Genomic DNA, 13370 nt, shown 5'->3' on the forward strand with positions numbered 1-13370 from the left:
TCGTTTTTATGTTTCTCGCCAGTTTGCTCTCATATTCTATTTTCTCTTTGAGTTTCTTGATCCTCCTTTGCTGAATTCTAGAACAAGTTCCCAATCCTCTGGGTTCCAGTTATTTTGGCAACTATATGAGTGATAAGATCTCGTATTTTATCTTCAAAAATGACCCCAAGATCTGGTTGATTGGAGGTGTCCAAAAATACAACTTTATTGCTAATTATCCCCCTTGATTCTCTTCTATAAAAATAAATCAAATTCAGATCAAGGAATACATCAAAACATAATAAAGATAGTTGAACAAAAACATAAGAAAATATTAGGAAATCAATAGATGGTTCAGAATTTCTTAAAGCATGAATACAGAACAAACTTTAATCATGAAACTTTATTCTTAAATAAATTCTTGTCAATGGTCTAACCCCGATTGGTTTCAAATTCTCAGCTGAGGCTTCCTGATTTATTTAAAAAACTCTCTGTCACATGGAACATGATTTGTCATCCAGGCAATGGTCATTACTTAAGATTCATTAATGTCTATCAAATTAATTAAATATCTACATGCTCCCGCCACGTGTACCAATCCTCTGAAGATAAGGTGTTCTGCAATAACCTTGCTTGTTGCTAAGCCTTTGCTACATTTTGTAAATGTTTCTGTTGCTCAGGCTGCGATACTTTTTCATTACTAGATGTATTTGAAGAACAATGTTTTATTCATTACGAGGGCTTTTATGCAACTTTTCTAGAAACCGTGTTAGATTCTGATACATATTAAGTTCCTGTGCAGCAATTCTCATATTTTTATCTGAAACAATGACTTTGCATTGTGAATATTCCATTTTCTGTCTGTATGTATACTGAATTTAAGAATTATACTGCATCGATTCTTCAAGATACCAATAAATCAGTGAAGCAATAAATCTGTAATCGATCAATGAGCCTCTTCCTTTGACCTAATGGAATCTTTAATTTTTCTTGTTAGCCACGGTTGCGTCACTATTCCTGTTGGATTTTTGTTTCTTAAAGGAATCTATATTTTATGTAAATATGTGATAATTCCTTAAATGCGATTGCCTATGTATCATTACACATTTTATTGTAAGTTCCCAATCAACTTGCCTCTCATAGCTTGACCGTTTCCTTCTGAGACAGAACCATGTAACCACAATGTAACCACCATAGCCTATCTTCATCTAAACCTGCATGCTTTGGGGTTCCAAATAGAAACAGGAACTATCTGTCATCTACCTTCCAAACACCCTTTCACTCTGTGATCCTTGTGAAATTTGAAGCCAAATATTTGCCACAAGGCTCAAGAGCATCAGCCCACTGGAGGCAAAGTCGTGAGACCGGCCAGTCCAGCAGAACGAAACCCTCCGACCCTCCCCATTGACCAACTGACAGAATGAACACAATGCTGTTCTGGGTGTAATTGAGAATAGCAACAATAACAGCAGTATCCAACCCCTGTAATCACTTGTGACCTTGTTGGTGTCTCAGCAGGTACAAGGGAACACAGAATCCCTTCCCACATTGAGTGCAGGTGAATGCTCACTCCCCGGGGTGAACTGGCTGATGTCTCCGCAGGGTGGATAAATGTCTGAATCCCTTCCCACACTGAGAGCAGGTGAACGGCTTCTCCTCCGTGTGAACTCGCCGGTGGGACGTCAGGCTGGCTGATTGATTGAATCTCTTCCCACACTGAGAGCAGCTGAATGGCCTCCCCCAGTGTGAATGCGCCGATGAGCTTCCAGTGCAGATGGGGCTTTGAATCCCTTCCCACAGTCCCGGCATTTCCACTGTTTCTCCATGTTTTGGGTCTCCTTGTGTCTCTCCAGGTTAGACAATTGAAGCCTTACTCATACAGAGACCACGTGTACAGTCCCTCCCCACTGTGAAGCTCTGTAACTGGTTGAAGCTCTTTCCACAGTCAGTGCTCTGGAACACTCTCACTCGGGTGTGTGTGCCCAAAGAATCAAGTGACTCTGTCAGATCAAGATGTGATGTTTGGGATTTCTGACCGTAATTCCTCCTTTTCTCATATCCTGGAAAAACAATTTACAAAATACATCTCTGTCAGTACAGGAGAGAAACTCCGAACAGACAGTTCTAGTTTCTCTGGAACATTCTTATATCTCATTCCCCAAAAGCTGTAAATCTCCGTCCCACACACTCTCCCTCCACTCACTGTATCTAATATTCACCCTCCCAATTCTCCTGAAGGTGCTGATTCAGGCTGATTGACAGATCCCTGCTCACTGCTTCCTGTCCTGGACACAGAGATCAGAACAAATAGGAGCTGCAGTCGGCCATTTAGCCCATTTACCTTGCTCAACCCTTTATTTATCGAATGAGGAATAGTTGAGGACTCTGGGTCTGTACTCATTGGAGTTTGGAAGGATCAGGGGGATCTTATTGAAACGTACAGGATACTGCGAGGCCTGGATAGAGTGGACATGGAGAGGATGTTTCCACTTGGAGGAAAAACTAGAACCAGAGGACACAATCTCAGACTAAAGGGACGATCCTTTAAAACAAATGTGGGGAGGAATTTCTTCAGCCAGAGGTGGTGAATCTGTGGAACTCTTTGCCGCATTTGAGTTTTCCTCATTTGGGAAGGCCCACGTGCCTCGGACACCAACGACATGGCCGGTTGGGACAAGCCCCGCCATCAAGGTAGCGAATTTAATTGGACATTATCAATCAAAGCCAAATCACTGAGTGTCTTTAAGACAGAGATAGATAGGTTCTTGATTAATAAGGGGATCAGGGGTTATGGGGAGAAGGCAGGAGAATGGGGATGAGAAAATATCAGCCATGATTGAATGGCAGAGCAGACTTGATGGGCCGAGTGGCCTAATTCGGCTCCTCTGTCTTATTAGTGTCACAAGTAGGCTGACATTAACGCTGCAATGAAGTTACTGTGAAAATTAGGGCTGAACCTATCCAACCTTGGCTCCCTTATACAATTGAAATCCACACCACCCCCTCCCATAATCAGCTGGTGAGAATCCAAATCCTCGATTTGACCATCTTGAAGGCAGTGCTGGATAGATTCTTGATAAGCAAGGGAGTGAAAGGTTATCGGGGGGTCGGTAGGAATGAGGAGTTGAGGTTACAATCAGATCAGCTGTGAACTTATTGAGGGGAGCCTGCTCCACAGTTTGGTACTGGGATGCAGAATGTATTTAACCCATCACCCGACTCATTCCACTTCCCTTTCTCTTTCCTCTTTTTCCGAGGTCATGTTTGGCTGATCCCACATGCTATTTACACTTATGAACCTTTTGGTGTTTGCTGCTACACAAAATCGGGCTGCCCTAAAATTCTGCGCCTTCAGTGAACGTCTGAGCGCCCGGGACAAAACTGAGTAGAACCGACCCCTGTAAAATTCGGCCGGTTAAGAAAGCTTCAACCACTGTATTACGTTTAAAAAAATTTTTTTTAATAAATTTAGAGTACCCCATTTTATTTTTCCAATTAAGGGGCAATTTAGCGTGGCCAATCCACCTAACCTGAACATCTTTGGGTTGTGGGGGTGAAACCAAAGCAGGCACAGAATGTGCAAACTCCACACGGACAGTGACCCAGGGCCGGGATTCGAATCCGGGTCCTCAGCGCCGTAGTCCCAGTGCTAACCACTTGGCCACGTTACGCCCCATCACTGTATTAAGTTGATCTTTTCTCTACATCTTGCGACAACGTAACATTATATTCTGCAGTCTCTCCTTCCTTCCCTATTTACGGTATGCATTGTTTATACTGCATGCAAGAAACAATACTTTTCACTGTATCTTAATACATGTGACAATAATAAATCCAATCCAATCAAAAAAACTACATTTACATCATCATCAAAACATATACACAAGGGCAGGCAAAGAATTATACAGTCAATAGAAAAGACGATCTAGCCTGTGTCTATTCTGCACTGGTTGCCTGCTCACTTAAGGGATTTGTTTCTTCGGACCCTTTGATGTCCTCTCCTGGTCTTCAGAAGATGTCTATCCCCTGGAAGGTGTTATAGTCTCTTTTGCAGACAGAAGATTAGGAGCAGCAAGGGGTTCTTCAGCAATCTCGGTTTCTGCGGATTGACCAGAAGTCGCAGTCACATGATCGGGTAGTATGGATGGCGGTTCATCCTGAGGTAGTTCTAGCTCACACGGTACTGGCACATTGATGGGTGTCACTAACAACTGATCTGTGTCGTCTCCACACTCGCTCATCTTCAGTTTGCACAGTGTAGGAGACAGGGCCAGTTTCAGACAACACAGTTACAGGGACCCTCTTCTCGCTGGTGGAGCAGCTGCAGACCAAAACCTGCTCTCCTTGTCCAAAAAAGCATCTTTTGGGATTCCTTTCTCTTCTTCAGGTTTGTGACTGCTGATTGTGTTCCACTATCTCAGATGTCTCCAGGGGAAATGTTGATCAGATGTCATTCTCAGCTTCCTCTTCAGTCGTAGTAAAGCTGGGGAACTGAGTGGTCGTGTGTGTTGCGAGACGTTGCCAAGAAACTGTTTAGTCGGCAATTTAATGAAACTTGGTCCTTGAAGGTTTTCAGTGCATCTTCATGGACTGGACAAACCTTTCGGCTGAACCATTTGTGGATGGGTGGTAAGGTGCTGATTTTAAGCGTTGGATACCACTCATCATTAGATAGTTCTCAAACTCCTGAGCTGTGAATTGTGGACCATTATCACTCACAATTTGTTCTAGTGTCCCAAATCTGGCGGGAAAATCACATCGAGATTTTCGATGGTTTGTTCCGCAGTTGATTTCATTAGGACCACCTCAGGCCATTTGGAGTGTGTATCTATGACAACCATCAACATGTGCCCCTCGTATGGCCCTGCAAAGTCAATGTGTAACACCATGGTTGAAGTCTCCCTGCTGCTAATGAAGGAAAACCTTTTGTGGCCCAAAATAGTTAAGGGCCTGTGGGCCGTTAGCAATGTGAAGTGACGACCACAGAGATATTGGTGAAATCTTCTCGCACCATAAATAATACTCAGTGCCTCCTTCTCCAACTGGACGTAATCTGATTCAGCACTTGTTAAGGTATGTGACAGAAGCTATTGGTCTTTCTTCCCCTGAAGGTGGTATGTGTGACACCACCATCCCAACACCGTACGGCGAGACATCATTGGTAAGTTGTGGTGGTAACTTTGGGTTGAAATGGACCAACGCTCCTGAATACTTCAGTGTTTCTTTAACTGACTGATGTGCTTTTTCACACTCTGCTGTCCATTGCTATGCCTGTTTTATGCACAACAAATTAGGTCATGGTTTAAGCAGGGTTTTGAATCAAATTTCTCATATTGGTTAATTAACCTGAGGAATGATCTTAACTGTGTTACATTCATTGATCATGGATCCTCCATGATAGCCTCCACATTCTTAGCTGCCTTCTCTTAGAATGGTGAGCAAATGTGGAGATTCAGCCTCAACATTCATTTGCAGGTAAGCCTGCGATAGGTAAATTTTACTGAGTTTCTGTCCTCCTGCTAGGCCGATGAACAAAACCTCAATCAACAGTAGCAGGTATTGATCCGCACATAAAAAAACGGATTGATGGTTGTTTTAAAATCTCTGTAAATGCGTATAGTCCTGTCCTGCTTCATTACAGGCACAATAGAGGCTGCACAGCCACGAGCGGTGATGAGTTGACTAGTAGTTAATTAATACACTAATCTTCAATTAATACATTTGGTTAATATAAGATCCGATGGTTCAAAAAAACAATTTGTGGAAAATAATAGTTTTTTTTCTTACTAATCTTGAATGGATTCAGCAATGAGCCTTATTCTTGACACAGAATTTGACAGAATATGATGTCATGCAGTTTATTAAAATTAGGAAATATTCTCTTCGTTTAAATAATATCTGGTGTCTCTGCTGTTTCTCAGAACATTTAGGTATTATTTTTAAAAATACATACATCTATGTTAGCTTCCTTGACCTTGTTCTTTATGACAGCGAATACGTTATTTAAGTGATTGATTACCGAAGCCTACATACAGTTTGCTAAATTACAACGGTGATTACACTTCATTGGCTGTGAAACATTTTAGGACGTCATGTGCAAAATTTTAAGTTGTCCAGGAATTAGATATATTACACTCAATTCCTTCATCAAGATGATTAATAAAATTTCACTCTTCAATTTCTGTGATACCCATATAATTGTCACCATTTTGAAAACTCTTGTGAAAATCCAAACACTGTGTCCTGAATGATTTGCTTAAAAACACAGCGAGTTGTTGTGATTTGGAATGTGCGCCTGAAAACAACGCAAGAAGCAGTTTCAACTGTTGTCTTTCAAAAGGGAACTGGACAGATTCTTGAACGGACAGGAAAATTGCAGGGTGATGGTTTTAATTGGATAGCTCAGCCAAAGCATGAGCCGGTTGGGCGGAATGGCCTCCTGTGCACTCTGAGCTTCGTGTGCATTTAAACCGAGTAGTAATGAGCTGGAACCCATTTCCTATGAGGCCGGGAGAAGCCTGGATGACAGGATGGTTATAAATGGAACTTGGATCAGTACTTTAGGGAAATATACCTGCAGAGATATAGGGATAGAACGTGGAAATAGAACTGACTGGTTTACTCTACGCAGAGCCAGCATGGCCTGGTTCCGAGTGGCTCCATTCTCTACCCTCATAAACCTACATACTAAAGAGAGAAATTTCATCACCTCCAGTCTCTCCAATTGAAAGCAGAAGCGCATCTGAATCCAACCATTGTCATCACTTGTGAACTCGTGGTGTGTCAGCAGGTGGCGTGAGTGAGTCAATCCCTTCCCACACTCCGTGCAGGTGAACAGGCTCTCCCCGGTGTGAACTCGCCGATGTCTCAGAATGCCGGACGACATTTTAAATCTCTTTGCGCAGTGAGAGCAGCTAAATGGTTTGTTCTCGGTGTGAATACGCTGGTGGACCCTCAGAACTGCAGCATTTTTGAAGCCCTTCCCACATTCCGAGCATTTAAAGGGTCTTTCATTAGTGTGAGTGACCTGGTGTACAAGCAGGCTGGATGACTGAGTGAATCACTGCTTACACATGGAGCAGGTGAATGGCCCCTCCCCAGTGTGAACTCGCTGGTGTCCGCAGGGCCGATACATCACTGAATCTCTTCCCACACTCAGAGCAGACGGATGGCCTCCCCAGTGTGTACCCGCTGATGTGTAACTAAGTTGGAAGAATTCCTAAATCTCTGCCCACAACTTGAGCAGGTGAATGGCCTCTCACCGGTGTGAACTCGCTTGTGTATCTGTAGATAAGTTGACCGATTGAATTCTTTTCCACACTCAATGCAGGTGAAGAGCCTCTCCCCAGTATGAACTCGTCAGTGTGTCTGTAAGTTGGATGAATGACTGATCCCTTCCCACATTGAGGACAGGTGAACGGCCTTTCCCCAGTGTGACTGCGGCAAAGAATTTCCAACTTAGATGGGGCTGTGAATCCCTTCCCACATAGAGAGCAGGTGAACGGCCTCTCTCCGGTGTGAATGCGACGATGCGTTTCCAGCACAGATGGAGATCTGAAACCCTTCCCAGCCACCACATTTGCACACTTTCTTCATGATGTGGATGCATTTGTGACTCTGCAGGTTGGACAATCAGTTCAAATGTCATCCACACACAGAACACGTGTACGGTCTTTCCCCGCTGTGAAGAATGTGATAAATTTCTTCTGCTTTTTAATTAGTTAAAGCTCTTTCCACAGTCAGTGAACTGGAACACTCACTCGAGTGTGTGTGTCTTGGTGCTTTTCCAGTCACACTGATGATTAAAATCTTTTGAAGCAGACAGAACAGAAAACATTTCTCCTTCCCGCCTTCAAAGGCTGATGATATGCCGGTCGCAAGGAAACGAGTGAATCTTATCAGATCGAGACATGACATTTGAGATTTCTGTCTGTAATTCTTCCTCTTCTAATATCCTGGAAAAACAATGTACAAAAGTTATCACTTTCAGTACAGGATCGAGATTCAGACAGATATATGTCTATATTACTGGACTAAAAACTATAGAATCTACTGCGCAGAAGGAGGCCATTTGGCCCATCGAGTCTGCACCGGTCCTTACATAGAGCACCCTACTCAAGCCCACGTCTCTACCCTGTCCCCGTAACTGTCACCCAGTAACCCCCACTTAATCTTTTTAGACACTAAGGGCAATTTAGCATGGCCAATCCACCTAACCGACACGGCAGCATGGTACCACAGTTGTCAGCACAATTGCTTCACCACTCCAGAGTCCCAGGTTCGATTCCTGGCTTGGGTCACTGTCTGTGCAGAGTTTGCATGTTCTCCCCGTGTCTGCGTGGGTTTCCTCCGGGTGCTCCGGTTTCCTCACGCAGTCCAAAGATGTGCAGGTTAGGTGGATTGGCCATGATAAATTGCCCTTAGTGTCCAAAAAGAGTTGATGCGATTACTGGGTTACGGGGATAGGGTGGAGGAGTGGGCTTAGGTAGGGTCCCCTTTCCAAGGGCTGATGCAGACTCGATGGGCTGAATGGCCTCCTTCTGGACTGTAAATTCTATGATTCTGCATCTTTGGACTGTGGGAGGAAACCGGAGCACCCAGAGGAAACCCACGCAGGAACGGGGAGACTGTATGGACTCCGCACAGACAGCAACCCAAGCTGGGAATCGAACCTGGTACCCTGGAGCTGTGAAGTAACTATGCTAACCACTATGCTACCAGACTGCCTCTAAAAAATGTGTTCTGCCTCTAAAAATGTGCAGTAAGAAGTCTGACAACACCAGGTTAAAGTCCAACAGGTTTGTTTCAATGTCACTAGCTTTCGGAGCGCTGCTCCTTCCTCAGGTGAATGAAGAGGTATGTTCCAGAAACATATATATATAGACAGATTCAAAGGTGCCAGACAATGCTTGGAATACGAGCATTAGCAGGTGATTAAATCTTTACAGATCCAGAGATGGGGTAACCCCAGGTTAAAGAGGTGTGAATTGTCTCAAGCCACGACAGTTGGTAGGATTTCGCAGGCCAGATGGTGGGGGATGAATGTAATGCGACATGAATCCCAGGTCCCAGACTTCTTACTGTGCTCATCCCAGTCCAACGCCAGCATCTCCACATCTAAAAATGTGGTTAACATACAGACTCGATTCCCTTTCGTCCCCTTCAATTGCTGCAAATCACCAATTGAAGGTCAGAATAAGAAAATGAATGGAAAGGAGAGAAAATAAAGTCTTTTACTCACAGATGTTGGAGACAGAAGGAGGTTTCAGTCTGTGTGAAGGTCAATCTTTGTTCAGACAAAACCGCGCTCTGATTGGCTGGAGGACCAGAGTCCTTCCGGTTCTCCAATATTTTCCATTGGTTGCCGGCAGCCTGAAAACAATGGGCAACGATGTCACGTGGCGCTGGAAGAACTTTTGACTTTGGAACGCGGACAATTTGGCCAATGGGATTAGCACTATCCTGCACATGCGCAGCTGCCCCTCATGCAGTCCCGGGCTGTCCGCCCGTGCGGCGGATAGAGCGGTTTACCCATCGTGCGGCATTGTGGGAGGCCCGTCCGCCATTGCTCACCCGGAGCCCAGTCTCCTGGGATTGGAATGAATAGCGTCACTCTGACACAACGTACATATGGGTGGTCACTGGATTTGATTGTGACGCCCCCCTTAGTAAAACAGTTTCTTAACTTCAGGTGTAAAGATTTAGATACCTAGATGACATATTGGGAAGGGCAATGGGTGAATGTGAAACTGAACCCGAGAGTCACCACCTTTAGGGGAGGAGAATTGGGGAAAAGTAAGATAACATAGTGGGATGAATTAGTGTCACAATCAATAGCGAGTGTGTGGGTGACAGAGATTTATTGGTTAAGAGGGAGAAGGTTTCTGCTCTTGTTGCTGCTGTTCAGGACCAAACCTTATTCATTTGAAAGGTTGGGGCTCGTTTTTGCTGATGTTAGAGACCACTGTAACTGGGCTGTAGTTTAATGCTCTGGATTTAAGTCCAATGAACCAGATTTGCGTTGAACTCCCTGTATCATGTTCTTGATGTGGGATAGTTGGAACTTTGATTTGCTGGGTTAACAGTGTATCTTTAAGAACTGCTGTTTGTGATCTCTCCTTATTCATTCAGGGACTCCCAGGTCGGACAATCCCGCTGCCAGCAGGGGCGGCGCATATACAACTGGTGCAGCGGGACAGAGAATCCCACCCATGGTTTTCCTTTTAAGGTTTCAGAGGCAAATGATCAAAATATTATCAAGAAAAAGGCAACTTATTCATCTCATCTACAAGTCCCTGAATCTCACTGGAATATAGGTGGACACCAGATTGTTACATTCCAGTTAACTACATCCAAGGTGAGTTATTCCAATTCCTTTCTGTCCAGGACAATCAAACATTCCCATCTGATCCCAGGTATTAACATATTCTGTTTGTTTATTCTTTATTATCGATGTCAGGCAGGGGTTGTTCACCTTGGAGCAAAGGAGGTTGTGGGGAGATTTGATAGAGGGGGACAAGGTTATGATAGAGTTAGGTAAGGTGGATAAAGAAAAGCTATTCCCATTAGCTGATGGGACAAGGATGAGGGGGACACAGATTTCAGGTTTTGGGTAAGTGTTTCAGGGGGATGTGAGGGAGAATATTTTTAAAAAATTTTTTTTAAAAATAATTTTTATTAAAGGTTTTCATAAAATATCCAGAACAAAATGAGAAAGAAAAAAGAACCCAACAGGGTTAAGTACAAAACACAATCTAAAAAAAGCAACCCCCCAAACCCCTCCCCCCCCCCGTACCTGAATAATAAATTAACATTAACACCCCGACTTAAGACAACAGGTGTATACAATCCCTCAGACCCTTCCAGTGTAAATAACATAAACAAAAATAAAGTAACCCCCCCCCCCCCCCCACCCCCCGAGCTGCTGCTGCCATTGACCAATGTCTAGCGTTCTGCCAGAAAGTCTAAGAACGGTCGCCACCGCCTAAAGAACCCTTGTACCGACCCTCAAGGCGAATTTCAACCTCTCCAATTTAATGAACCCTGCCATATCGCTGATCCAGGATTCCACGCTTGGGGGCCTCGTATCTTTCCACTGAAGGAGAATCCTTCGGCGGGCTACCAGGGACGCAAAGGCCAGAATTCCGGCCTCTTTCGCCTCCTGCACTCCCGGCTCCTCTGCCACCCCAAATATTGCGAGCCCCCAGCCCGGTTTGACCTGGGTCCTACCACCCTCGACACCGTCCTCGCTACGCCCTTCTAAAATTCCTCCAGCGCTGGGCATGCCCAGAACATATGGGTGTGATTTGCTGGGCTCCCTGAGCCCCTAACACACCTGTCCTCACCCCCAAAGAACCTGCTCATCCTTGTCCCGGTCATGTGTACCCTGTGCAGCACCTTAAACTGTATGAGGCTGAGCCTCGCGCATGAAGAGGAAGAGTTCACCCTCCCTAGGGCATCTGCCCACGTCCCCTCTTCGATCTCCTCTCCCAACTCCTCCTCCCACTTACCTTTCAACTCCACCACCGAGGCCTCCTCCTCCTCCTGCATCACCTGGTAAGTTTCCAAGATCTTCCCCACTCCCACCCACTCCCCCCGAGAGCACCCTGTGTGAGGGAGAATATTTTTACACAGCGAGTGGTAATGACCTGGAACTCTCTGCCCAAGGGGGTGGAGGAATTGGAGATAATGACCAATTTCAAAATGAAATTGATGGGCACTGGAAGGAAATAAACTTGCAGGGGAACGGGGACATCGAGGGGGAATGGGACTGACTGGATTGTTCTACAGTCAGCATGGACACCAGTTACTGAATAGACCTTGTTGAAGGTAACTTTGTGACATTGAACCTGAATCTGTGCAGCTGTTGATCAAAACAAACAACTTTTTCATCAAATATTTCTGACTCTTGACCAATGGGAAAAGTGTTACCAGCTTCCCCACAACAAATTGAAGCAATCAGCTTGAAGCCTCTTCTAACGATGAACTAAAACTTGTATCAAACAGGGTGTCCGGGAATAGCTGGTAATCTGACCCCTTCCTGACCTTAATACCAGTTTTTTTTAATTCTTAAAGCTACAGTACAGTATTCGACACTTAAAGAGACATGCCACTGAAGACATTTCATCACCGAGCTTACGTACAGTACAATTTATTAATTACATAAACGTGTTAATGAGGTGATGTCTAACTGATCCTGATGGCTGACTCCAGCTATTCTCCATGGAATCACCGCTCTTTTTAGTTACTACAATGTACTGACATCACCAAACCTAAACACGTAGAGCTTCCATACTCATCGATCCCCAAACAGGCTGAATGTGCCCCGGTGCCCAAAGTGGGGAGTCACAGGAACAGGGTACAGAGGAGCCAAAGAGAACCCAGTTGGGTCCAGAACATTGTGAACATCCTTTTACTCTGGTTGTCTTTGATCCTCAAGCCATTTTCTGCTTTTTTTAAACCATGTTCGGTTTCATTAATAAACTTGTATCAGGAAAAATATTTGATTTTTCTGGACTTTTCATGATTAGATTGATGCACTTTAAGGAAAGTGGGTGAGAGGGGTTGACAGGCTCTTCAACAGAAAGTGAGTCCCTCGAAGATAATTGGCAAAGTAGCCTGAGGGGGAGATGAGATTTTATTTTATTTTTTGACACAGCGAGTTGTTCTGATCTGCCTGAAAGCAGATTCAATTGTATCTTTCCAAAGAGTAAATACTTGAAAAGGAAGAATTTGCAGGGCTGTGGGGAAAGGGCAGAGCAGTTGGATGAATCAGAGAATCCTTTTAAAGAGATAGCAGGGGCACGATGGGCTGAATGGTCTCCTCCTGCAGCCTGTGAATCTGAGCCTGCTGCTTTTGTGCAGGTTAAAAGGGACAGATTTCATTGCAGCCTCTTTCCTGTATATGTATTTAAAGGGACAAGTTTCTCTTCAGCTCTGAGTGACTGATATAACAATTGGTTGGAGACCCATTTCCCAGTCAGTCCTCCAGCACCTTCCTGTCTCTCTATTAGTGCGATGCCCATGGCAGTTTCCCAATTGGTGCGCAGGCCCCGTTATTCTCAGCTAAATCGGGCAGGAGATACAGAAGTCTGAGAACACGCACGGACAGACTCTAAAACAGCTTCTTTCCCGCTGTTGCCAGATTCCTAAATGACCCTCTGACTGACCTCATTAACACTATACCCTGTATGCTTCATCCGATGCCAGTGCTTATGTAGTTACATTGTATACCTTGTGTTGCCCTATTATGTTTTTTGTTTCTTCCCGTTTCTTCCCATGTACTTAATGATCTGTTGAGCTGCTCGCAGAAAAATACGTTTCATTGTACCTCAGTACACGTGACAATAAACAAATCCAATCCAATCCAATTCAGCCCACAGCTCCGTCTC

General features: G+C 44.5%; 1 protein-coding gene and 1 long non-coding RNA gene across 2 annotated transcripts in view; both read left to right on the plus strand.

The window, feature by feature from the left end:
* LOC140406962 (uncharacterized) overlaps positions 1–13370 on the plus strand; it is a 44649-nt gene that overhangs the window by 13790 nt on the left and 17489 nt on the right. The window lies entirely within an intron of this gene.
* Positions 9722–12468, plus strand: LOC140406967 (uncharacterized). The gene is made up of 3 exons (XR_011939408.1): positions 9722–9774; positions 10111–10336; positions 12055–12468. It is a non-coding gene; the product is annotated as an uncharacterized lncRNA (long non-coding RNA).

Source organism: Scyliorhinus torazame, unplaced genomic scaffold, assembly GCF_047496885.1.
Source record: "Scyliorhinus torazame isolate Kashiwa2021f unplaced genomic scaffold, sScyTor2.1 scaffold_1062, whole genome shotgun sequence".
In the NCBI taxonomy this organism is placed as follows: domain Eukaryota; kingdom Metazoa; phylum Chordata; class Chondrichthyes; order Carcharhiniformes; family Scyliorhinidae; genus Scyliorhinus; species Scyliorhinus torazame.